The sequence below is a fragment of the Microtus ochrogaster genome, unplaced genomic scaffold (genome assembly GCF_000317375.1).
Source record: "Microtus ochrogaster isolate Prairie Vole_2 unplaced genomic scaffold, MicOch1.0 UNK84, whole genome shotgun sequence".
Taxonomy (NCBI): Eukaryota; Metazoa; Chordata; class Mammalia; order Rodentia; family Cricetidae; genus Microtus; species Microtus ochrogaster.
The window spans coordinates 742,564-768,008 of NW_004949182.1; the positions used below are offsets into that span (position 1 = coordinate 742,564).

The 25,445-nt window shown below is 40.9% G+C and overlaps 1 protein-coding gene across 2 annotated transcripts in view; it reads right to left on the minus strand.

Annotated features, from left to right (window-relative positions):
- The window catches only part of Cdh2 (cadherin 2), a 233,185-nt gene that overhangs the window by 116,389 nt on the left and 91,351 nt on the right, over nucleotides 1-25,445 (minus strand). The window lies entirely within an intron of this gene.

Below are 25,445 nucleotides of genomic sequence, written 5' to 3' on the forward strand. Positions count from 1 at the left end.
GCATTAATTTGATTTCCCGCCAATAATTTGGAGAAAATGATTTGTATTTCGGTTGGGCCTGCATGGATCTTCCTCTGATAATTGCAGAGAAAATATGTTTGTGTGTATCAGTAGGGGTGGAATTTGGAATTTGTGTGTGTGTGTGTGTGTGTGTGTGTGTGTGTGTGTGTGTACTGCCTTCACATTAGCCCACTCATTTTTAAGCCCTAAGCATTAATTTGATTTCCCGCCAATAATTTGGAGAAAATGATTTGTATTTCGGTTGGGCCTGCATGGATCTTCCTCTGATAATTGCAGAGAAAATAATATGTCTCTCCTGTTTTCCCAAAGTGGCCCTGGGGATTCTATGCACCATGGGGGCAGGGCCTGAGCTCTTCTGACAGATTTAGGAACCGGGAGGCCAGGAATCTGGAACTGAAGACGTCTGTGGAACTCATTCTCAGGGTTTCTGCCAAATTGCATTTTTCCTCCACTTGCTCCCCCATCCCTGGCTTTTCTGTAAAAAAGGAGAAGGAATGAAAATGTGTGTGTTCTTGTTCCCAAAGAGATGGGGATGGGAGGAGGAGGAAAAGCGACACTAAACAAAACTTCAGGTGCACATTCATCTGAAGGTCACTCTGCTCCTTGGAGATGAAGCAGGAACTCAAGAAGGAAGGAAGTGCGTGAGGGAGTGAAAGGAGGAAGGAACAGAGAAGGTAGGTGGGAGGGACAATCTGTCTATCACTGTCACCATCCTTAGAGTGAGGACAGGCAGCAGACACCCTCCTTCCTGGGGCTGCCTGACTCTGGCCGCCCCTCACCATGTCTTGTTTTCCCATTAGCCAGAAAGCAGGGAAAGAATAAAACATTTCTTGTGAATGGTTAACAAATCACTGGCATTCTGACATGTTGCTATGCATTCTTAATCAGCAGCCTGGGTGATTTTATCTTTCAAGCCACTAAAGACAAACCTTGTCACTTAAATACTGTAGACTACTACCCCATTTCTTTCAAATTGCCTCAGCAACAATTTCTGCTCCTTTGCTCTTCCATTTAACTTAGTGCAGCTTCTTTTACACTGGGGGATTACACTATCAGCACTGAAGGTGGAAAGAACGTGCTCCCTCTCTTCTTTCTTTGATACAGGTGTGTTCTAAGCTATCTGGTTGAATCTTGTTCATTTAACACAAAGACCTGTTTTCTGTCTATGGCAACCATACACCTTCCAGGGACAAGGGTGGTGTGACTTCTGCTTTACACGGGCTTTGTCCTCTTCAAAACCCATCTCCACTTGAACAGGGTTTCTTACTCTTGAAAGGCAACTGGTTCCTTTCCATCCTCCCCCTGACGATTTCTTCCGTGGTTCACTGTCTCAGAGCTCCATTATGTCAGAGACTCTGTTCTCCTTTACTATTGTTTTACACTAGAATCTATCAAGCAAACAACGATGAGTCCAAACAAGAAAACTGTCTAGAACATCACACGTAAATGAGAGAAACCAAAAACAAAATAAAGCAAGCAACAATATGCCATGAAATGTTCATAAAGGAGAAACAGGAAGATTGACAAGTTCCATAATCTATTTACAAGTATGATCTATACTTCCAAAGATAACAATTAATAAAAACTATCTTAAATAGCTGCTTATATGCAAGAAAATAATTTCTACTTCATTCCATGTAGTATCTAAAGATGGGTGATATCATGTATCCAAAATAATATCAATGACTATCCAAAAGCACATGAACCCTAGTTGGGATTGTAGAAACCACTTGAATGCATATGGAAGCTGACCTTGTATGTAAGTGGAAGTTGACCTTGTATGTGATCCAAAATCCAGACCTTTTTAAACACTGATGTAATAGATCCTTATTGAATTTTGCTTATATATTTGTTTTACTGTTTTCTTTTTCAAGACAGGGTTTTCTGGTGCAGCTCTAGCTGTCCCAGAACTCATTCTGTAGACCAGGCTGGCCTCAAAATCAGTGATCTACTTTCCTCTGCCTCCGGAGTGCTGGAATTAGATGTGTGCTACCATCATCTGGCTGTGAATCATTATTATTATTTTGGAACATTTTCAATTAGATTCTTCAGATTAGTGCTGCTTAAACAGCCAAGCACATGTAAACACTGAAAAAACTCTAAACTTTGAAGCATTTTTGTTCCCATGGACTTTGGATAGAGGGTGCCCAACTGTAAACCTATAGGTCACAGAAATATACACTGACAAACGCTTGCTGGTTGGTCCGTGCCAGCAAGTAGACCTCACTGGTGTTCTGGCTGTCTGAATAAATGGTTAATAAAGTCATATCAATTACTTAGATGGTGACATAGAGTAATCCAAAGCAAACAAACAAACAAACAAAACCCCTCATGATTTTAGAGATGTGTATGAACCAAAAATACTGTAAGAATATCAACAGGCTTCATCATGCTTCTGATTTGGATTATATTTCTTTCAGATCTCTAGTGTAAACAAGTCTTCCCCCAAATAGCCCTATTAGTAAATGAAATATTTACTACATCAATAAAATTGCACAGAATTTGCTGACCAAAACTGTTTTTAATGTAGAAATGCTCATTTCGTAGGCATTGACTTCATAGCCTTTGTCAGGGTTCACGGAGCACGAAGGCCTTTAAGAGGCCCCGTTTTCTAATGACATGTTTTAGAGTTTCTATTTATAAAAGGTAAAATGTAAATACAAGATCTCTTAGTGAAGTGTTTTTCTTTGAAAACTGGAAATCAAGCTGTGGGAAAGATACCATTTTACATCTCACTTCCCCATTTTTTCACAGGGGAGCAAGGGTCACTTTATTGTTCTTTCTGGAGGTGACAGCATCTCCTTTGCTGAGATTATTGAAAAATCATTATACATAAAAAGTATTGTGTCTGTTATACACATGGGCGGCACATTATACTGGGAATAAAAGCTACTTGGGGAATTTGGGGCCTATCACAGACCCTGGTGTGAGAGGACCTAGGATCAAAACAGGCTTGGTTTTCTACCAGCCAGGTGTCCTAGGGAGCCATTTATTTAATATGCCCTTATCTTCACAAGAGGCCTAACAAACAGGACAGTTCACTCTTTGGAATTGATGCTTAGACTCAATGAGATAACGCTTAGTGAGCTTTGCACCCTGGCTGTCATTCACTTTCTGCTTGTTTCCATTGGGTCAACTTCATTAGGATGTGGGGCTGTGCACAGGATGCAGGGAGGAATGTGCAAGGAATTCTGGGAGACTTTAAATTCTCCACTGGAATTTGTAAAATTGTCTTTCTGAATTTATCCATATGCTGATTTTACCACAATAATAATATTTAATGGAAACAAGTTCACAGGTACAAAATATATGCATATATGAGAACGTTATAATATTAGCTTAGCTTACAGTGCAAATCATTCATAGCATTATACTAATTCTCTAATTCCAGATATACTGTCTCTTTTCTGAAATGTGTGATTAATACTACTTTCTTTTACAATTATATAAGGCAAACATTGTAAGAGGTTTTACTAGCTTTATAACTTGCAAGCTAATATCTATAATTTAAATCCTAACTGAAAAAAGGCCCTTTCATGGCTCAACTTTAAGAAACATTTCCTTAAGGAAATGTGCTGATGAACTAACTGATCACAGCTCTTTCATTAAACTGTACCCTAATAACGCTCCCATTCTCTGACTTAGAAAAAGTAAAAATCTAGAAACTTAAAGAACACAATATGAAGCAAGTTCTTTCTGGACTGTCTGTCATATCCCATCATCATCATCTCATATTCAGTTATCACCACTGATACAAGAAAAGGTGCACAAGTGCCATAATGTGCAGTAAATGAAAAACTGGAAATAAATGTTAGCTTTATCTTTCTGGTTTGTTTTGTATATTGGTTGCTCTTTTTAAGCCGAAGAAGCTGCTAAGAACCAAACAGTGAGTAAGAGCATAAAATATTTACAACCTTTGGAGTAATGAATGAGTATATTACATCAGAAAACTATAGACTCTCCAAAATGGAAATGCTGAAAATTCACACAGGAAGATTATCGTATCAGAAACTAAAACAATACTTAAAGAAAACTTTAACAGTAGAAATCACCACTAGCAGAATAACCTAACATTCTTGCTTACATCAGACCAGTAACAGAAGAAAAATATGGAAATATCATCATTTTAAAACTCTAGACGTCTTCCAAAACTACACAGAGAAGTTTATACTCATCCAAATGAAAGGGAACAGTGTGTACCCATAACATTTATTTTCCTTCTATACAGTGAAAACTTTGCAAAATTCTAGACACCAAAACAAATCTGTGGCTACTTCAAGCAAAGCAATGTTTGGTCAAATTCAAGACTTCTGCTGGAGTGCAGAGTAGAGCACAGGCTGTAACAGGAGACCAAGTTTAAGTTCTGATATCATGCAAAATTCTCTCATCTCAACATTCTGTTTGCTTTTGCAGAAGACAAAAGAGTTCAAAATTAAAATCATACAGTGAGCTTGTTTAAGATGAGTCTGTGCTTCAGAACTTTCTAGACTGAGAAGATTCCCTAGAGCCCAGAGAACTAACTTTCCAGATCAGTTAGTTTAGCAGCCAGTCTGACTTAAGCGATGTACAAACACGTACTTCATGTACAGAGAGTTATAACAAAGAGAATGGGGACCTTTCCATCTCCATGTTGTGAGCCTAAGAGGAGACTTTAGCATGGAAGAGGCGGGGTAGAAGCTCCTGAGACAGGGGTGGAAGCAGAGATCTTGAAGACTTACTGGTATTATTCTGAGTGAAGGAAATGAAAGAAGCCCTCAGGCTTCAGGACAAGGATCAGCTGGGTCACACAGCAGGGAGTCCCTTCCTCCTGCCACCTGCCTGCCTGCCTTTGACTCCTCCCTGTCTCACTGGGTAGTCTGTCCACCCTAAATTTTCTCATCTCATACATTGTTTTGTCAAGCACCTGAGCATTAACACTTTCAATTGTCTACCTGAAAAGCCTCTTTCAAGCTGCAGGAGACAGACTTCCTCTGTCAAGACCCTAGGAAAATATGTGCACAGTTGGAAAGCTTGCTCCACCCCTCAGCCAAAGCAGTTTAATCCCAGGCTTGTCTGCATCCAAGGCAACGCCCCTCACTCTCAACTGTGAGAAGCTTATTTCACAATAAGTTTAACCACTGTATTCCTGGTATTAGAGTAAGGGGTTTTTCTCTGGGTGTTAATGACATCATTCCTAAACAAGACATCCTATCTTGAACTATGATTTCATGTTTACCTTGTTGCTTAGAAATACATTCAGTTTGGCAAGCCTGCAGAAATTTTTGTAACTTATCTCTGCATCTAGTAAATCTGTAAATGCTCAACAACTACTTCCCAAACATAATAGTAAAGCAGTCTATCTAGTATTTATTCTCTGAAATGTCTGTAATTTCTTCTATGTTTATCTTAGCTTTTCAAAATGAAACTATCTATTTGCATCAATAGTGGGGATGGGTGGTCAGGACTTCTCACCCTGCTTCCTGTTACACAAACCCTTTCTGTCTGGTCATTTCTCCCTCCTCCTCACTTTAATTTCTTCACTAATCCTTAAAGGAATGGCACTACTAGAAAAAGGTATTAATTCACAAAATGGGTTTCAATAAGCTTTTTACGATTTCATCTTAGGTCTATTCTGTCTTTGATGTGGGATTCCCTTCTATATTCTATGAATATCATTGGTTAATAAAGAAACTGTCTTGGACCTGCACAGGGAATAGAGGCAGGTGTGGAAAACTAAACTGAATGCTGGGAGAAAGGAGGCAATGTTGAAGGGAGGCCATGTGTCCCCAGCTGCTCAGCCCCTAAATAATCACACAGACACTGTATTATTTAAATCACCGCTTGGCCCATTAAGTCCAGCTTCTTATTGGCTAACTCTTACATTTTAATTTAACACATTTCTAGTATTCTGTGTATTGCCACATGGTTGTGGCTTACTGGGTAAAGTTGTGGCATTTGTCTCTGGAGGGGTTACATGGCTTCTCTAAAGCCCGCCTTCCTTCTCCCAGCATTCAGTTTAGTTTTACCTGCCTACCTCTAGTCCCTGAAGCACAGGCCCAAGACAGTTTCACAGCATAGAGAGTGGAATCCCACATAAAGGCAGAGTCAGGGAGAAGACATGGAGCCACAGCCGGAGACAGACATGTTGAAACTTTGCTGGTAGGACACAACCTCGTGGTGATGCACTGTTTGATGGAGACAGGTTAAACTAAGATGTAAGAATTGGCAAATAAGAAGCTAGAGCTAATGGGCCTAGCAGTGATTTAAATAATATGGTTTCAGTGTGACTATTTTGGGGCTGAGCAGTCAGGAACCAACAAGGGGCCTCCTTACAACACGTCTTCCATTATAATGCATATATGAATGTATGTCAGTGTCTCCAATTATTTTTTCTGTAGTTGTCTGTTTTTCTTTGATGTAAAATAGTTATTTAAGAGATTATGATCAAATTTCATAATCTCATTAAGTACTTTTCTTTCCTATGTGAGATAATTTTTTAAAATAAAACAAAGAAAAGGAAAGAACGGGCATTATGTGGTCAAGAGTCAAACATGGTGAAGATTCCCCAACCCCAATCCCACTTTTAAAGCTGCTATCACAATGAAAGCAAGAAGAGGCATCCTCCAGGAGCAGCAAGCAGGTCAGTGAGACGGTTCTGGCAGCTCAGAACCACTCTGTCCCAGGGTGGTCCATGAGAAAAGCTCTTTAGCACAGCACTCTGTGCTGGTCAGCCTTCTGTTGCCTCAGCAGACACTGGAGAGGACAATCTAAGGGAAGAAAGCTGTAGGGTGGCTCCTGGATCAAGGGGCTGCCTCGCTGCTGCATGCCTGAGATGAGGGAGATCGTGGTGGGTGGGCTCAGGGCAGCACTGTGGGGCAGAGAGAGGAGAAAGGAGAGCAGCGGGGGCAAAGCACACTGACGCATGTCTCTAGTGACCCATCTCCAGTTGATGCCCAGGGCCTAAAGATTCCACCAACTCCTGAAAGACGACTACCATCCAGAGACTAAGCAAGAAAATGGGGCTGTGCAGAATACTTTCAATCTTCTGGCCACAGGAACTTAACTGATTCTTTAAAAATGGTCCTTGCTTGGATAAGCAATAACAATAATAAACAAGAAGCATTAAAATCAAATTTTAGGAAGGGAAACAAGAGGCCAGAAAAACATAATCTTGTATCTAATGCATACACTATAATTCCCTAAAATGACTTTAGCAGAATATGATTTGGGGACCTGGGAGCTTTCAGTGTCTTCTCAAGAAGACAGAGGCTTCCAGGCAGAGTAAAGCTCATGCCAGCAATCTATGTACCTGAAGGTGCAGGAGAGACAAGACCCTGAGGAGACAGAACGCCCCCCAACACTGACACCTAGACAAAAGGAAAACTATCAATGCCTGGTGTCGGTTACTACCTAAAACCCCTGTATAAGCCATGAGGCTCCACAGGGACAACCCTAAAAACAGAGAAAGAAAGACACTAGCACATGGAAATCTGTGTTTTAATTTCTTATTTAGTAAAGTACTCAACATATTCCTTATCCTTCTTAAAAAAATTAAAATTCCATGGGAATTAGACTAAAGCACACTTTCAGTTCTGTTGTTTGCGTGAGCATGCCTCACCATCTAAATTCTGAAGATGCTATATGGTAACTCCTATATCATAGCTGGGCTTTTCCAATTTTCTCCTGTGGTGTAGTCAGTGATAAAGTGTTCACACTCTAATAAATAACCCTTTACTTACACTCAATAGGGCAAAGAGTATCAAAATATATTAAAGATATATATGAAAATATCACAATAAAACCCATTGTTATAATAAAACTAATATAGGCTGAAAATGAAGCACAAGGCAAAAAAAATGAAAACTGCCAACACTTAAAAAGAATGTAACATTTTTGATTATTAAAAGAATGCTGGAAAAGTATATGTAGTTGTCTCAAAGTGTACGCCACTTTGTTCCATGCTTACAGCTTATTCGTAAAATCGTGCTCATGTTAAAATCTAACTAATGGAGCTGAGCATGGTGGCACACACTTTTAATTCCAGTACTTGGGACACAGAGGCAGGCAGACCTCTGTGAGTTCAAGCCAGTCTGGTCTACAGAGTGAGTTCTAGGACAGCCAAAAGATACACAGGGAAACCCTATCTTAAAAAACAAAACAAATAAACAAACAAAAAATGTAACTAAGGCGCAAATCTAATCTAAGTATCATCACATAAAAACCTGGCAAAGTACAGTCGGTTTCACTCACTCAGCCAATATTTCCAAGCATCTATGATAATGCAAACCTGGCAGAACATGGTCCAAGGATGCAGTCCCGTGAGGAGAATTCTGAGTGCTTATGAGAGAAGCCTAAGAAACCAAGACAAGGGTCTTGTGACCTCTATTTATTTAAGAATACGGATTCTTACTGGACTATACACATATAGAGGAAATGGTGTTGTAAATTCTAGCCCAGAGGGCCTAGCATTATCCTGGTGCACCATGGAGATCAGTTACACAGGATGAATTAATTATTTAAAATCCAGCCCAAGATGATAGGTAAGCCAGGCATTGTGGCTCACATCTTTAATCCTGGCCCAGGCCTATCTCTGTGAATCCAGGCCAGCCTGGTATACACAGTGAGTTCTAGCCCAGTCAGGGCTACACAATGAGAACTGGCCTCAGTGAGCAACAGAAGCAACCACAAAGAATACGAGGCAAGAATCAAGGACGGGGCAAGCGCTCCTTTCCTGACTTCCTACACTACTTAGTAATTAATTTTCAGTTTTTGGCTCATGATATTCTCCTTAGCACGATTTCATATCTGTGGGATGTATAACAGGTTCCATCTTATTTATTCAAAATACTTGTCAAAGTAATTATCCATTGTCTCATTGATTGTTGAAGGTCTACAAAATGGCCTGTTATTTTTGTAACTTTTAAAATGCCTTTGTGTGTGTGTGTGTGTGTGTGTGTGTGCGCACACATGTGTTTTTGTGTTCATGTGTGTGCATATATAAAAGGAGATCCAAAGATTACCATTTTCATCCTTGATGAGTCTCCACTTTACTTACCAAGGCAGAGTCTTATGATGAACCAGGGCCCTATAATTTGGTTGGCCCTGCTAGCCTGTTTACTTCAGTGATCCCATTGCTGTATTTTTTGTTCTGAGATTACCGGGGGCTGCCACACTTGCCTGGATTTCACACACTTGTAGGCCAAGCACTTAATCCACTGACCCCTCTCGCCCACCCCAACAGCTTTGGAAGAATCTTCGTCTCAATAACAACCTTTACAGATGTTTTGTAATGACAAGGAATCCTCTACAAATGGGTTATTTTGACTTTTCCCACAGACCAGCTAATGTTTAGCTATTTGGCTAAGTCTGTAAGTTCGTGGATCTTCTGCAGAAGTATATTCCATCCATTACATGTACAAAGCACCATAGTAACTGCATTATATATCTTATGATGTACAGGGGTGCTTCCTGGAGAAAGCCCTTCTGGCTTCACAGAGCTCTTAAGACTGCGGAGCAAGGATTACTCCACATTCATAAGATTTATAATTTGCTATGCTACAAAGATTACCATTGGTTGACAATGGCCGTGTGGCTGCTGAACCTCATCTATAACTTAGCATGAAGGTAATGAAATAAGACTAAATAATGCTTGCCAAAGGTGAAATATTTTTCAATACCATATTTGGTTAAAATACATACCACAGGGGCTGGGGAGATGACTCAGTAGGTAAAACAAAACAAAACAAAACAAACCATTTGCTTGAGAAGTATAAGGACCTGAATTCAAATCCCCAAGATTCATGTAAAAATTACATAAAAACAACAGTTGGGCATGGCTGTTAGTACCTAGAATCTCTGTATGAGAAAGGGGAGGAGACCCTGAAGAGCCAGCTGGATAGTGAGTCTCGCTGACAAGGCAAGTTGTCAGTTCAGAAGTGACCCTTCTCAAGGTAACAAAATGGGGAACAGTAGAGGAAGACACCTAAGGTCCTGCTCTGGTCTCCACATTCATGTATGGTATACACACTCACACACATGCACATACCACAGAACACATACGCGTGTGTGCGATTGTGCATTCATACACACACCCACCCCACACAGCACAAGCAGATGAGGAAACTAGAGTCTGTTATTTCCCTCCTTTTCTCTCCTCTTCAACACTGCTCCTTTTCAAAATCAGCTCATATAGTCTGATGATGTTCACAGCTGTGTTCTGTTGTTAATACTTGGCCTATCCAAACATCTTCTACTTACTGTGAGGACCAAAACCAAGGAGATCCCGGTCCTAAGAGGGCAACAACAATTAGAGACACTGTGCTGTCTTCAATTGAGACATCTTTAAAAAGCATGACATGGGCTGAAAGACTTGTCAACTTAAGTATCTTTGTCACACCAGAGACTTTAATAAGCACTGCCCCTGAAAATTTACTTAGAATTTTTTTCTTTTGCAAAAATTGATCAGAGATTCACATAATGATTCTCATCATCTCATTAAGCCTCTGTTATATTAGCTGGTAAAACGGAGCATTGTGCGCATTGCTCTCAGACCACACAGCTGTGCTTTAAGTGGTTGTTGTTTTCATTGTACTCGGAAAGCCTTGTTTTCTTGCATGTACTCAAAAACACCTTTCTATCTTTTGGGGGGTTGAAAAATCGAAATGTTTGTAGCTCAGTGGTAGAGTGTGGGCCAAGCTTAGGCAAAGTCCTGGGCCCAGTCCCCAGCACCAAACAAAGGATTAGTTAAGCTACAAAGAAGAAAAGCAGTAAATGATTATTAATATCCAGAGCTAAGAGTTCATCCCACTTCTTATGGGGAATACTTCAGAAACCATGTCAGTCTGGACTGGAGCAACTAAAAGTCTTCCCCCATCTCTAGTTTATGACCACAGGGCTAGGATTAGTTGATTCTCACAGTAAACTAATCTAATGGTAACTAAAAATAGCTGTGTGCAGTCTAGAAGCAAAAAGGAATTCATGCCGATTGAGCAGAAAAGAACGCTGATATTAAATTTTCTGCCCGTGGACTTCCTAGGGGAGACCTAGTGAACACGTGTGTCGCTGTTGACCTGTTTGCAGAGCTAGTCGTCAATTAGCTGCTGGAGTCTTGGCTAGCATAATTAAGTAACTAAAGATAACACCTCCCAAGAAAGTCATTTCCGACATCAGGGCCAAGGTGGCTGCAGTATAGTATCTGAACTTCACACTTTATTGTCCCAGCCTACCCCATGCTAGAGGTACTAATGAAAAGACAAATAAAGTCACCAGGTAAATAAAAGACCAGGCAAACAAGAAGCCCTTTGATGCAGTGATGACCTACAGCTGGATCACAGCACTGTGATGGGGGAAAAGAGATGGAGGCCACACAGCTGAATAGATACAGCAAGAAAGACTAGAGTGACTCAAGGCACCATGTGAAAAGACAGGGCTCAGTAAAGGCTGGGAAGGGCCTTCCTGGTCATTTTACAGCTCAGGAAACTCAGACCTTGGAAGACACTTCCCAAGGTCACAATGCTGAACATAGAATGACAAGCACTCAGATATTTCTCATTGAAAGGTGATGCCAAGTTCCCATCCTTTGCTGGTTTCATTTGAATATGGCGTGTTGCTACAGAAGGAATGGTAAACACTAAAGGTGTCTGCAAACAGAAAAGCACACTGTAGTCAAATGAGCTAAAGCAGGTTCGAGGAGGAATATGGAAACAGGGAGTGTGCCTGAAGTCGGGATTGGTGGCAGCCCTGCATTCCGTCCTGGAAAAGGACTGTCCTGTGGTGCTGAACAGGCTCTTACCTGCACATGCTTCCATGGGACTGATGGTGTAGGATGCATGTTGGCTCCATGAGTTCTGCCTCTGCCTCGCTGAGGTCAGCACAGAGCAGTTTGGCCGAGGACTGGAAGCCTTGCTCAGCTTCCCTCACACTCCGAAGCCTGTCCGGGTCACTAGTGAGCCAATCGGCCATGATGACTTTTGTTTAACAAATTTGAATAATCAAATACCAACAAAATATGACCTAACTAGCAGCTAGCACCCATGAATTCTATGGATTCAATTCTCTGTGTATCTATTAGCTTCTGAAGTTGTGCAAACATCACTCAAAGGCAGTACCCACCATTCTTAAGTCATCTAAGAACTAGCGTGCCATACTGGAGACAAGATTAAGAAGGAGTGAGTCTAGAAATCATCAAGGTCTAGCACAGTGAGGGGATAATGCAGGGGGGCAGGATGTAATGTTCTTCTATTATCCTTTTGATATTCTGTTTTTATGAGAAGACCCAGAATGATAAGATAATAGAAATATAACTGTCAACACTGGGAGACCTGCTCTCTTTGTGGGCATCTCTGGCCAACAACCATCTGAGAGGCGGACATGGAACCCGTTTCTTTGCACATTTTCTCCAGGCCCTAAGGCATGGGAGGGAATCCAGTGCTGACACTGTTTTATAAAGTGGTAGAGAAGGAAGCAGCTTGGCCCTAAAACATAGAAAGACATGGGCGCGCGCGCGCGCACGCGCACACACACACACACACACACACACACACACACACCCCTCTGGAAGTTGAACAACCTAATGTATTATTCACCGACCCACTCTTATTAGTGCACTGGCCAGCTAAAGCACTGTTTTCATTCGGGCTATTCCTTTACCCTGTCCATGAAGATGGACTCCCAAGCTAAGGTCAGCATAGCAAAGGACCATCTCTCAGTGAGATGCAGGAAGTTGTAGCTTCTGGGAACAAAAGCTAGACTCTCAGCACTTCTCTAGCTGTGTCCCCAGAACTCAGGAAATTATCCTTGTTCTTTTCACCCATCTCCCCAATGGGGCTGCTCCAATTCTGGCCTGATCCACAAGAGAATTCATTTCTTATTCTCCAGGGAAGACAAAGACTACCCATCAAGGTCAAGAGTCAGTCCCTGGGATTTCTAATAAGGGCATCCACAAGCAGTAACTGCCAACACCAGCACTATGATGGCAAAGACCTTCTTACTGTTGCAGACCAACAGTCTTCCTAGAAGTGTCCTCCACACCAGCTGCATCGAGAGACCTGTGCCCCTGTTTCTTCTTCCTAAATTCCCCAGTAGATATAAATTCCCTCTGTCCCACCTGACAGTCTGCCCTCTTATCCCTGTCTCTGCCTCTACTTTTTGTCGTTATCTGAACTGACATCCTGCTGTCCCCATCTCCTTTACACCTTGGACTTCTGATCTCCCACGTGCTCCTCCAATACTTTTTAATTACTTCTTTTCTTTATTTTTTTCCAGATTTAAGTACACTAGGTCTCCTTCCCCCCTCCAAGCCTTCCCATGTACTCATCTTTTCTCTGTTATCAATTCATGGCCTCTATTTTTAATTAGTTATTGTTACATAGACACGTGTATATACACATATATTCCTAAGTACGTGCATACACCCCGCTTAGTCTGTATAATGTTACTTGTATGAATATTTTTAGAGCTCAACATTGGCCTTGGATAACCGATTGGTGTGCTGTTCTTTGGGAAGCCTCTTTCTCTGAGTTTTAGCATTCCTTAGCTACCTATAGTTCTTTGTGCAAGGTTGAGATCTCATGGGCTCTCTTCCATCCCTTTAGCATGTCTATTGTTGCTGTTCTTGCTCAGCTCATGTGTATGCAGTCAGGTTGATGAGCTTTTGTGACATCACTAAGACACAATGGTACAGCCTGATCCTCTGGCTCTTGCAATTTTTCTGCCATCTCTTCAGTAATGTTCCCTGCGTCTTAGGAGTGGGGAGGAGTGGCAATTTATAGATGCATTCATTAGGATCCAAAACTCTGTGATAAACTGCATTTGGTTGTGTTTTCCTGTAATGGTCTCTGTTGTAAATGAAAGCTTCCTCCATGAGGGGTAAGGACTTCACTTACCTGTTGTTCCTCAAATCTTAATACTTGGGTATTATTCCTGTGTCAGGGATCCTGTTACTTATCTGCATGATTTCACTCAGAACTACACAGTATGCTCAAACAGTTCCTTGTTGACTCCTACACCCGTGCCTTCCTGCCTAGAAGATTATGTTCAAGTTATCTGCTCATTGCTGATGATATTCTTAGATTTGTGGACATCTCAAAGTTGAGCTTATATGGAAATCTTCAACTTTCTTCCAAATCCTGTGCTGTACTATCAAATCTACTCATCTCATAGTATCTAACCTACACAGTTGGTAGAGAACGTACACACCTAAGAGGCGGGCCCTGGATTTGATCACTAACTGGACACAGTGGTACTCGTTGGAATCTTAGTTCTAGTGGGAGATGGATGCAGGAGGATCAGAACTTCAAGTTATCCTCAGGTCTGTAATGAGTTTTAGGCTAGCCTGGGATGCATAAGACCTTGTCTCAAAAACAGCGTCAATCTCTTTTTCTACCATCGAAGTCACAGGAATCGTTGAATTCTGAAAGCAAAGCAACATCTAAGGGTTCTAAGAACCTCACATGATAAATGTGTTAACTGGTTAACTGTAACACCATAACTGTAACATCTCATAAAATGAACTCTTGGAGCCTACAGAGTCATTGTATGATGTTTAATGGGTTAGAGAGCAAGTAATATACTCCGAGGATATTCAGCACCTTGAAAAGTGATTTAAATATCACCTCTTAGAACTCAGACTCACCACTGAATTAGAAGTGTTTTAAAAACCAGTGACATTTTATAGGAGACTTTTGAGACCACAGTAATGTCTGCCTTATACAAAGGGAAACTTCAGTTTTAGCTGGTAAAAAGGGTGTGCAACATTTACTCTAGAAAATCTTAGCTTGTGACTGAGAAGTTGGCACCATTAAGAAAATGTGTGCATGCAATTTCAGAGGAGATGTTAACTATTTTCTTGTGCTTGTGAGACAGTTTTTCATTTCCAGAGACACCACACATCACCCCAGGCCAGTGTTAAGATTCTATAAGAGCCTCACATTGAGGAGGTTCCACTATATCTCACTGAAAGACCCTACAGACCCCCTCCTCAAACCCCGCAGCTAGCATGCTCCCGGGGGAACGTCCTGTTTGCTTAAAAAAAGATGTTTGCTCTTCCCTATAAAAAGCCCGCCCTCCAGTTAGCAGGTGCGCAAGTCTTCCGAGAGATCTTGCTGCCCTCAGGTACCTGTGTCTACTCAATAAACCTCTTGCGATTTGCATCCGTGCGGTCTCGGCCTGTTCCTTGGCGTTGGGGAGGTCTCCCCGAAAAAAGGTCCTCTCCGAGGGTCTTTCACTCACTATATCTGATCATTGTCAAACTTTTCTGATTTCCTTTAATTATAAAAGCTTCATTGGCTTTACAAAGAAAGCCCACTCATTGATCCTTCAGTTGTGTCAGAGGGCCTTGAAGGTCTCATGAAGGAAGAATATACATGTAACAAAATTCTTCAGTGTAATTGGAGTGAAAAAATGAGATATTTCCCAGGATATCTTCACATTCTGTCAAAATGAGGTCCCTCTGATATCTGGAGACATTGATTGTGGCTCGAAATAGCATAGGAAGCTAGACAGCTAATGTATGGCTTTGCCTTTTGCTCGCGGCCAGGCCAGAGAGGCCTCCTGCCTTGAATGGCTTCTTGTATTTGCTCCCTTTCCCAGCCTATGTTCTCATCTCATTAGAATTTCTGGATCCTCTGGTCTCACAGAGTTCCCTTCACCTTCTTTTGTATCAGACAAAAGACAGTAATTTACTTCTAATTAACGGAACTGAGTCATAATGAGTTCTTTTCTCTTAGACAGCATTTGAATGTCCAAAATAACCAGAGAGATGGGGCTTTTCAGCTTTGTTCCAGCCTAAGGTTTTAGAACACAATGCTCTCATTCAGGCCCCTGCTTTGCATACAGTCAGAGGGCTGGAGGTTATCCACATTGTGAAATTCTTTGGCCAGTTATGCTGATTTAACGGCAAGTGGGCAGTTTGATATTTTCAGCTAAGAACAAGTCCTAGAATAGTCTGCCTTCTATGTCTCCAACTTGAAGTGTTGATGAATCTGATCTCATTTTTTTCTGAGACCAATTTTCTTATAAATGATGGAAGAGACAGAAAGAGGAGTTTGGTGCAAACACATGCAGAAGGCTGAATATTCTGCACAAAGAAAATGGTAAAGATGAGAGCAGAGATGCCCATTAGCGTTGGGGCATGGAGATAAAAGAGTGCCAAATCACCAGGCCAGCAGAAAAAAGGTCAAGGCACAAGTTCACACCGTTACTGGGTGACTAAAGGCATCTTCTGGCTCTCTCACATGCCACAGTGTTCTAAAATGACTTCTAGACCCGTCACATGCCAACACAAACAGACCACTATGTCTGGGCTCTCTGGCATTGTGCCCTGCTGCAAACACTCGGGAGCCACATGGGTTTCCTCTTGGAATAGTTTTTATCCAAGCTCTTCATTACACCGGGTTAGAAGGAAAAACAAATCTTCCTCTTTACATGTGAAAAGCCTCTGAAAACCAAATGTGCTTCTTTGATGGAAAACTGCTATAAAAAAATAATAATAATAAAGTGTGGTAAGCCCTAGCAATGGATATCACATTTTACTATAGGTTACAGTCACCCAAGTCTAATCTCCATAGACTCACCCCACTCAAAACAAAAGCAAACAAAATACAATACCAAAAAAACCAAGGCTGTCCAAACTTCTACCATGGGAGCCTGGGCAGAAAAATTATAGCCATGCTTTGCAGAAGGATGAGCAGATATAACGAGGCACTCAGAATTTTTGTTTGTCTTGTGGTTTGTATTTTGAACCTCCTCCTCTGAGAGCATAGAATGCAAAACTGAAAAACACAAGTACTCAGAGGATACACTTGATTTATCAAATGGAAAGATGACCCTTCACCAGCTAGGCTGCTTGATGGACGTATTAAATCAGACAGTAAGTCAGAGAAAATTAAATATTACCTTGATTAATTAGACTTAATGGATGAGAAGCAACTCATTTATTATATTAAATTGACAAAAATAGGTTAAAGTAACAGGTGATTACCTGATGTTTCACATCAGAATGAAGCGTAACTTCTGTTATGGTGTGGGATAGAAAAGAAGAATATATTAATATGCATAATCAGCCAACTGCATTATGAGTACATTAACTAAAGTTATTATGAGCACTTTGAAGCAACTGTTTTTGCTTTTACAGACTGATAATCTAATGTAAGAAAGAAAATACGCATAAAAATCCAAGCATGCAAATGCATTTAATTCAAAAACAATTCTTTACACTCAAGCTGAACTGGAAGTCATGTGGACTTGTCCATGATACTTCTGATAGCTTTTCCAAACTGGAACATGGAGAATGCTTAGCTCTTTGTCTTTACAACCTTGCCTCCCAGCCTCATGTCCCTGAAGCCAGGCAGATTCTCAGCATGATGGGGGAACGAGACCTGGGCTGTAAATCTGTTCCCAGGCAGGCCTAGAGAACTGTGTATCTTCCAAAGAGGTGGATGGGAAGTAAGGCTGTTTAACTTCTGCAGCTCCTACAGGGTGTGAAAAGGCTCCTCCAGGGGTGGGACACTTTTTGTGGCTGCCACATTCAGAGCAAGTCAAGTGTTTCTAACTGGAGCCCATCTGTGCACAGCAAAAGATAGCCATGAGCGGAAACAGAGCAAGTGCAGAGTAAGTGGAAGCAGATCCTGCCGTGTAAAAACTACAGTGCAATTCAGACAGAAGTCAGAAGACTGATAAGATCAACATCAAGGCTAATACTCAGGTGTAATCACTAAATAACCCCTGTAAAAGAGCTATGAAAATAAATCTATACTTGAGAGAGCTGCTTTTGTTCAATTGTTCTTATTAATAATATAAAAGAGTCTGGCATAGTAATATAGATGGATGATCCCATCCATCAAAGGGCTAAGGCACGAGGATCAGTGCAAGTTCCAGAATATCCTGGGCTACATATTGAATACCAGGTCAATCAAAGCTAGAGAAGACAACCTTATCTTAATTCCACCCAACCCTCAAAAGTAAAGAGAAAAGAAAAGGAAAAAAATGAAAAAAGGAAGAAAAGAGAAAGGCAAAGATCGCAAGACAAGTGAAGCAACTCCCTTTCTCTGCACCTCCAAACTCCACGCTACAGAAGGAACATTAACACAAAGCACACCCCTGGCTGCCTTGACTAGAAGGTAGATTAGGAAACCATCCATTAACATCTTTAGGGAAAAAGACTTTAGGAAGCCTAAATAAAAGGGAGACACAAAAAAGTTCCTTCCAGATAATAACTGCGGTCACCACTTAAAAAGGACAATCAGATACACACATTTCTTCATATATAAATGTGTAATTTTACATCCTTCAAGGTTCAGGGAGCCTAGCAGAAGAGAGGCCCGAAGGCATGCTGAGAGCTGGAGGATGGGAAAAAGTGCTGAGAGATACCCTGTCAGCACAGAGAGCCTCTGCATCTCTTCTGAATTCTGGGTAGTGCCGCTCAGACACCTCAACCATGGCATCAATCCAAGTGCAGCCTGATCTACTCACAAGCACGATCTGGCAGTTCCTGGCAATATAAACACAGTGCTGATTCTACAGAGATGTAGAATTCAAGGGCTGTGTAGGCATGGTTGCTTCCACCTAGATTTCATAGGATATTTTAGGCATCGTGGCCCTTGTAAGGGTGGGTCACAGAAGTAGGATCACTCCAGAGAACACCTACTAGAGCTGTCAGGCTAGGTGGCCCCTGAGAACCCAGAAACATATTGCCAACACATACAACTTGGAAGTGGTCTAGACACATGACTTAACACAAGAGAATTTAAACTCACGGTTTCAGTTCGTCATGGCAGGAAAGGTTTGACCAATCAGAGAAGTGAGCTAGTTATGTAGGAAAAAGGAACTAAGGCAAGAACACAGTCCCCAAGGACACTGTGTTCTTGCTGACCCTCTCCCCACAACAAGCCTAACAGTGTTCTACCACATACCGATAGTGTATTCAAACTTTTAATCCATCAAAGATCTGGGACTGTCCTTTTACTGTTTTTAGAAGAACCCCCCAAAACATGCCCAGGAATGTCCCTTACTAACCTAAGTATCACTCAACCCAAACAAGTAGACAATCAAGATTAAGTATCATAATTTGTATTTTTCTTCAAGTCTAATTATCTTTTTGCAAACATGGGTTAATATCCAATTGTTGATCACCTAAGTGGCCATCTCTAACTTGTTTTCTTGAAACTTCTCAACTAAAAATAAAATTAGTTAAATTAGTTTCTTCTTCCAAGATATACAATCAGCATTTATGGTAGCACTCAATACCTTTAACAATTGCATGAGGAGATCCGGGAAGATAGTTGGGTTGAGACATGACCAGATTCCTGGTGAAGTGATGTGGGATGCCCCTCTGTATGCTGTGAATATGTTTTATAACCATTGGTTAATAAACATGTTGCTTTGGCCTATGGAATGGCAGGATAGAGAAAAGTGAATGTGGAAGAAAGAAGGCAGAGTCAGGCAGATACCATGTAGCTGCCAACGGAGAAAGACGCTGGAACTTTACCTGTAGGCCACAGCCTCATGGTGATACACAGATGAATAGAAATGGGTTAATTGTAGATGTAAGAGCTAGTTAGTTTCTGTGCAATTTTTTCAGGTCTGGGTAGCTGGGAAAACAGCACATAGTCTCCATTTACAGTGAAATGAAACTCTCTCCACCTAAGCCAGATAACCTTCAGCGTTTGTCACAAACTGGGCTTTTGTAGAATTCTTTGTGTCCTCTTTGCCAAACTTTGAGGTAACCATGTGAGACGTTAAAGAGCAGCAAGTTCTTTGGTTGTCAGGCCCTTGTAGTTCAATGAGTTAGGTTGTTCCTCTCACTGATTAAAGCACCCATTTTCCCTTTATAAACAAAAAAATGCACAGAATTATTAAATTTCCCAAATTTTATTAACATCTACTGAGATCTATTGACTAAGACAATACGTACAGAAATAACTGCTTTTACTGTAATGTGCTGTTGGATGCATGTGCATTACACCAGCTTCAATAACAATTATGTTAATTAAAAACAGTGAGACACATGGAGTATCAATAAGCAGGCAGATCTGCTCTTTGAGCAGTGATTCTGAGACCTCTTAGCGGAAGAAGAAAAAAACTTCCCTCCATCTTCATCATGCCACCCTTAAACTATAACCAAAGACTGAATATTCTCCAAGTAAGTGTTCTCAACCTTCCTAATGCTGTGACTCTGTAAAACAGTTCCTCATGTTGTCCTATCCCAACCATTACATTATTTTTGTTGACAATTCATAATTGTGATTTTGCTACTGTTATGAATCATAATGTAAATATTTTAGGAAACAGATTTGCTTAAGGGGTTGCGATACCCAGGCTGAGAAACACTGGTCTGGGGGACCACAGAGGACCAGAGCTTTCACTGATGTGGCACCCACACACATCTGCACTGATGCTTCCCACAACCTTCCTCCCCAGGACACTACTCCTCAGCTACAAAATCACAACTGGTAGCCACTTTCTCCCAGTGTGCTTTACGCTGCCTCCTAATGAACTCTTAGCCATGCTGTTCGTGTACATTCCCTTCCAAGCTCATAGAGAAAAAAATCCAGTAGAAGCTAAGACACAACTTCAGAACAAGAGACAAGTTTTCCATTATCATACAGTACAGTACTGTGTCTAGTGAGGCCTAAAAACATACCCAGAAGCCACTATAATATATCAAATATATAACATGCATCTTTCTGATTTGGAAGAGGAATAGAAATTCTTTTTTATTTTTCTCACTCTGATAGTAAAGATTAAGCCTTTAATTTCTTTGTTCAAATATGGGTGTGTCATAAGGGCACTGAAAAACATTTATAACCTAATATTCAGTATGTTAGCTATGTGCTATGTGGGTAATTTATGTTGAGTTTATACTTAATTGCATATGGTAAACTTCACATATTTACAAACCTGTCAAAGTAAAAAAAAAAACAAAAAAAACCTGATATACTCTGATACACTTTGATACACTCTGATGCAAAGCCAAGAGAGTGTACTTCAGAGTTCCGGTTTTCATCCCTACATGACTATGAATAGTTTGGTTTGGTTTTTTGGTAGACAACAACAGGGGAATAATGAACTAGATTGGGAGCAGTGGTTTTCCTTACATTCTCTATGTTATTACCCCACCCCAACCCACCCCTGGTCCTCAAGTTCCTTTGAGGGAAAGAAGAAGAAAAGGTAATAACTCCCTGCCCCACCCCTGGAACCTAAGTATTTTTCACCAACTCTGGGACTTACACAGCTTGATTCCCTTTCCCTCAGCTCCTATCAGACTTGGCCCTTTGTTTTGTCTGGAAAACATTTCTCAACCCTTTCCATATAACTTTCATATACTGGCAAAAACAAAAGCCTTCATGCCTTTCACCTGCCATTTACAATAAAGACAATTCTGAAACAAGGACCTGGTTTGAGAGGGTGCCTGGGCCCAGAGACCAGCTGAGGCCACATTTCAGCAAACAGGTTTTCTGAAGCTTCAGGGAAAAAAAAAAAAAAAAAAAAAAAGGTAAAGGATTAAAATACCAATAGGAAACCTTCCTAGGGGTGATACTAGAAATGTCAAGAAAAGAAATCTGTGGTTTAATATTACATTTTTAAAATAATATTTTACAAAATATCTACGTCCAAAGAATAAGCAGACACCATTTCATTTAATTTAGCCATCCAAGACTTTGCAACAAGCTTCCTGTCCCTCAGCCCACAGTCTTTCTGCTCAGGACATTAGCTTACCCATGTTGCCCTAACAATGTACCAGCAGCTGGAGGGCTTAACAACAGAAAGGAATCTCTCACACTCATGGAGGCCAAAAGTCTGAGAAGGGGTGTTAACTAGTAGGGTCGGTGGTGTCTTTGATGCTGCTTTGCGATGGTCTCTCTCTGCTTGTTTGTTCCTATGGCTGTAGCTCAGAGGACCCTGTTTCCTCATCTCTCCTCCATTCACCCCATAGGGACTCCCTGTCTTCACATACAGTTCACTTCCGTGCTTCCGTGGGTATTTCCGCAACCCAACCCCTCAATGCTGAATGGCTGTGGGTGCAATTTCACAGACTAACATTGACCTGCAGCCCTTTTGTTCTGTTTTATTTTGTTTTAATCTTTGAGTCCAAGGAAGACAGTAGGTCAGAGAAAAAGCTGACCTGGACACAAAACTAACAAGCCTCTGACAGCACTGGTCTAACCTGAGCTAATTTCCCTGAAAGAGAGATTGCCTTCAATAACTCTGAGGTTCTTTCTTACAAAATGAAACAAATCAGAGAAACAGTACATCCCATAAACTTTTGTCATCACCCCAGAGAAGATCAACGTATTAAATGGCACTCAGTCTAGTGGGTAAAATTTCCTCAGCAAACTTTTCTCTGAAAATCAGAAAATAAAAACATAATTTACAAAAACCACAGAAAAACAACATAAATGCATGAAAAGTATCCAAAATTTAAAAGACTCACAAAAGCTTAGAAGTTGAAAAAATATAAATACATAGTTATTATTCTGTGAAACACAAAATATCAAAAGAAATCATGGCAAGAAACAAACTCTAATTGAAGCATGGTTATCAACTGTGTCTTTAGGGTCCGCCTATATTTTACTTACTTTTCACAGAATAACAGAAATCTCTACCTTGTCCTTTACTTCCAATACAGAGAGGCAAGGTTCGGCAAAGAGAAACGGTTTCCTTACCACCCAGACGGAATACGCCAACATTCAAGCCTAAGACATCAGTAAGGTAATTCCAAGACAACTAATGAGTGAAAAGCCAACATTCAAGCCTAAGACATCAGTAAGGTAATTCCCAAGACAACTAACGAGTGGGGAAGTTTTTGATACTCTGAGGAATCCCAGGTGAGGCTACCACTGAACTGTCACTCTGAAGGCCCCATTAAAAGGAATCATGACCCAAAGAACTGTCATTCCGTAAGTTACCACCACATACAAAATGGCTTTTCACAAAGTGTAAGCAGTGCTGCTTCTTGAGTTTTGTTCAACTATATGTTTTAAAATACAAGTAATGATGCCTTACACCACCTCTGTGTGAGTGTGTGTGTGAGTGTGTGTTTAGATGCACATGCACCCAGAACATTGGCATTTCAGGATGCTGGGAAGTGGCCCTATACGGTACTATAAAATTAAACCTCCTGACTCACTTTCTCCCTTTTAAGTCAAAGTCAGGAGAAACTAAGTGTTCTCTGGCGCCTTGGCCCTACTTAAAGAAAAGTTTTCTCATATAATAAAAAGTTTGAGTGGTAGTCCTTAACCAAGATTTTCAAATTTGGTGAGCTTGGGATTTAAAGCATCAACATTTCCTTTCTGTCCTTTCTACCATCCGAATTCCGTGCGGTAGCTACATTGTCGGTTTTGTTTGCAGCGATTAAGATAGATATGTCTTCATCTTCTCATATCTGAGCAAAGTAAAGAGAAATCTAAACACTTTTAAGTGTTTCCAAAAACAATAGTAAAAATAACTTGGATACCAGGTTCAGATGCAACTAGTGAAAACTCCTGCTACTGCCGGCAGGGCTCACGACATGGCTTCCTCCACCTCCTGCATCTCCCTTGTTTCCGTACAGTATCCACAGAGACAGGCTAAAAGGCAAAGCCTGCTCCAAATGTGAGCATGCTGTCTTCATAAAACGAAGCACAACTCAATCCCAAAAGTAGACTTTAATTTCTCTTTTTGAAAAGCGGAGTCTATAAATCTAAGAAATCTCACATTACCCCATTCCTTGAGGCATTTTTCGAGTTTGGCAGAAGGAAACACAAGTGAGCCACAGTTAGTGAGCAGCAGAGTGAAGTGGAGCTGGCCCACATATGCAGGAGCCCAAATGGATCCTCGATCTGATGAAAACCTCTTAGATGTAAGGGTGCCGCAACACATAGTATATCCTCTGCTTCTGTGATTCTGAAACACTAAACAGTCCTCTATCAGGTAGAGGAATGGCTCAATTCCCTTAACATAAAAGGGAAAAAAACTGTCATTGTCTGGAGAAATGGCTGCGTCACTGAAAGCCCCGACTTTGCTTCTTCAGGACCCACGTTCAGTCCCCAGCACCCTCTTTAGACAGCTCAAAACTAACTGTAACTCCTGCTGAAGGTGACATGATGACCTCTTCTGGCATCTCTGGGAACCAGCACGATGTTCTCATAAATACTGATCACACACTCACAAACACACACACACACACACACACACACACACACACACACACACACACACACACACAAAATGACCTCTTTTGACATCTCTGGGAACCAGCACAATGTTCTCATAAATACTGATAGACACACACACACATACATACATATAAATTACATAAATAAAAATTTTGAAAGGCAAGTTGAAGCTAGTGGCCTGCTACAGTTTGTGCCCACTCTAAATAGCACATTACCATGACTTAACATTTGAAGTGAGTGAGAGCTGGCCAGGTTGGTTTAGCTGTGAATCTATAAGGTTTTGGGAAGCAGATTTTAGAGAATTTTATAGCACATGGCATGACATACGGCACATTTTCCAGTACCTTCTGATCATTTCTGCCTTACAGAGAGTCTCAGCTTATACTTCGTGGTGCTCACAGTCCACTCTAAACTCTGAAATCAGATTTCACACTCAGTCAATTATCTCGGGACTCAAGGTTTTCCTGCGAGGTCCCACCTTAGAAACCAGAGCCTTTTCATCTGTGAGGCTATGGGGAACTCAGACATCTGTTAAACGCTGTGCTCAACGAGTGGACAACGAAGGTCACAATATACCTCTGTGCATTAAGCATGAGGAATTAAAAAACAAAGGCTCCAACTCTCAGGGTCTGCTTGTCAGGAAGAGTTCAGAAGGAGGACATGTGCAGTCACAAAGAGAGTGAATGACAAGGCACTGTGACGGAGCTCCCAAGGGAGAGTATGTGTGGGGAGTGTGTACTATCAACACCAAGACAGATGAAGGCGTCAGCATGGGAACAACGCTGTTACTGAAAGACATGGCTGCCTTCCAGAATCACAAAATAAACTATGTGAGAACTGTATTTCTTATACTAGCCCCACTTCTTTTATAGGTCATTGTGGGGGTGGTTCATGCATGTTTTCCTTCCAGAAAATGTCTACTGCCAAGTGAGAGCCCAGTAACATGAACTGATATTCCCTCCACACCACTAGACATATAAAAGCACATATCACAGACTTTAAATTTTACTTGCATGCAAGTATTTAAATTGGAGCAACTCTGTAAAAGAGTGGAATGACCTAAAGTCAGGGAAAAGATGCCTAAGCACAAGTAGTTTCTTGGTAAAAATGCACAGAACAGTTTTGTAACAAAAAATTTTTATAATCCTATTAATAAATACTAGGAAAAAACTCAGTTACTAAAACTTCAAAAATGTTAAGGCACAATTTTATGTCTTAGAAAGTAGGACTTTAATAAACATAATATTTATAACATACATTGATGTCAGAACACTGTTCATTGTCAAAATATTC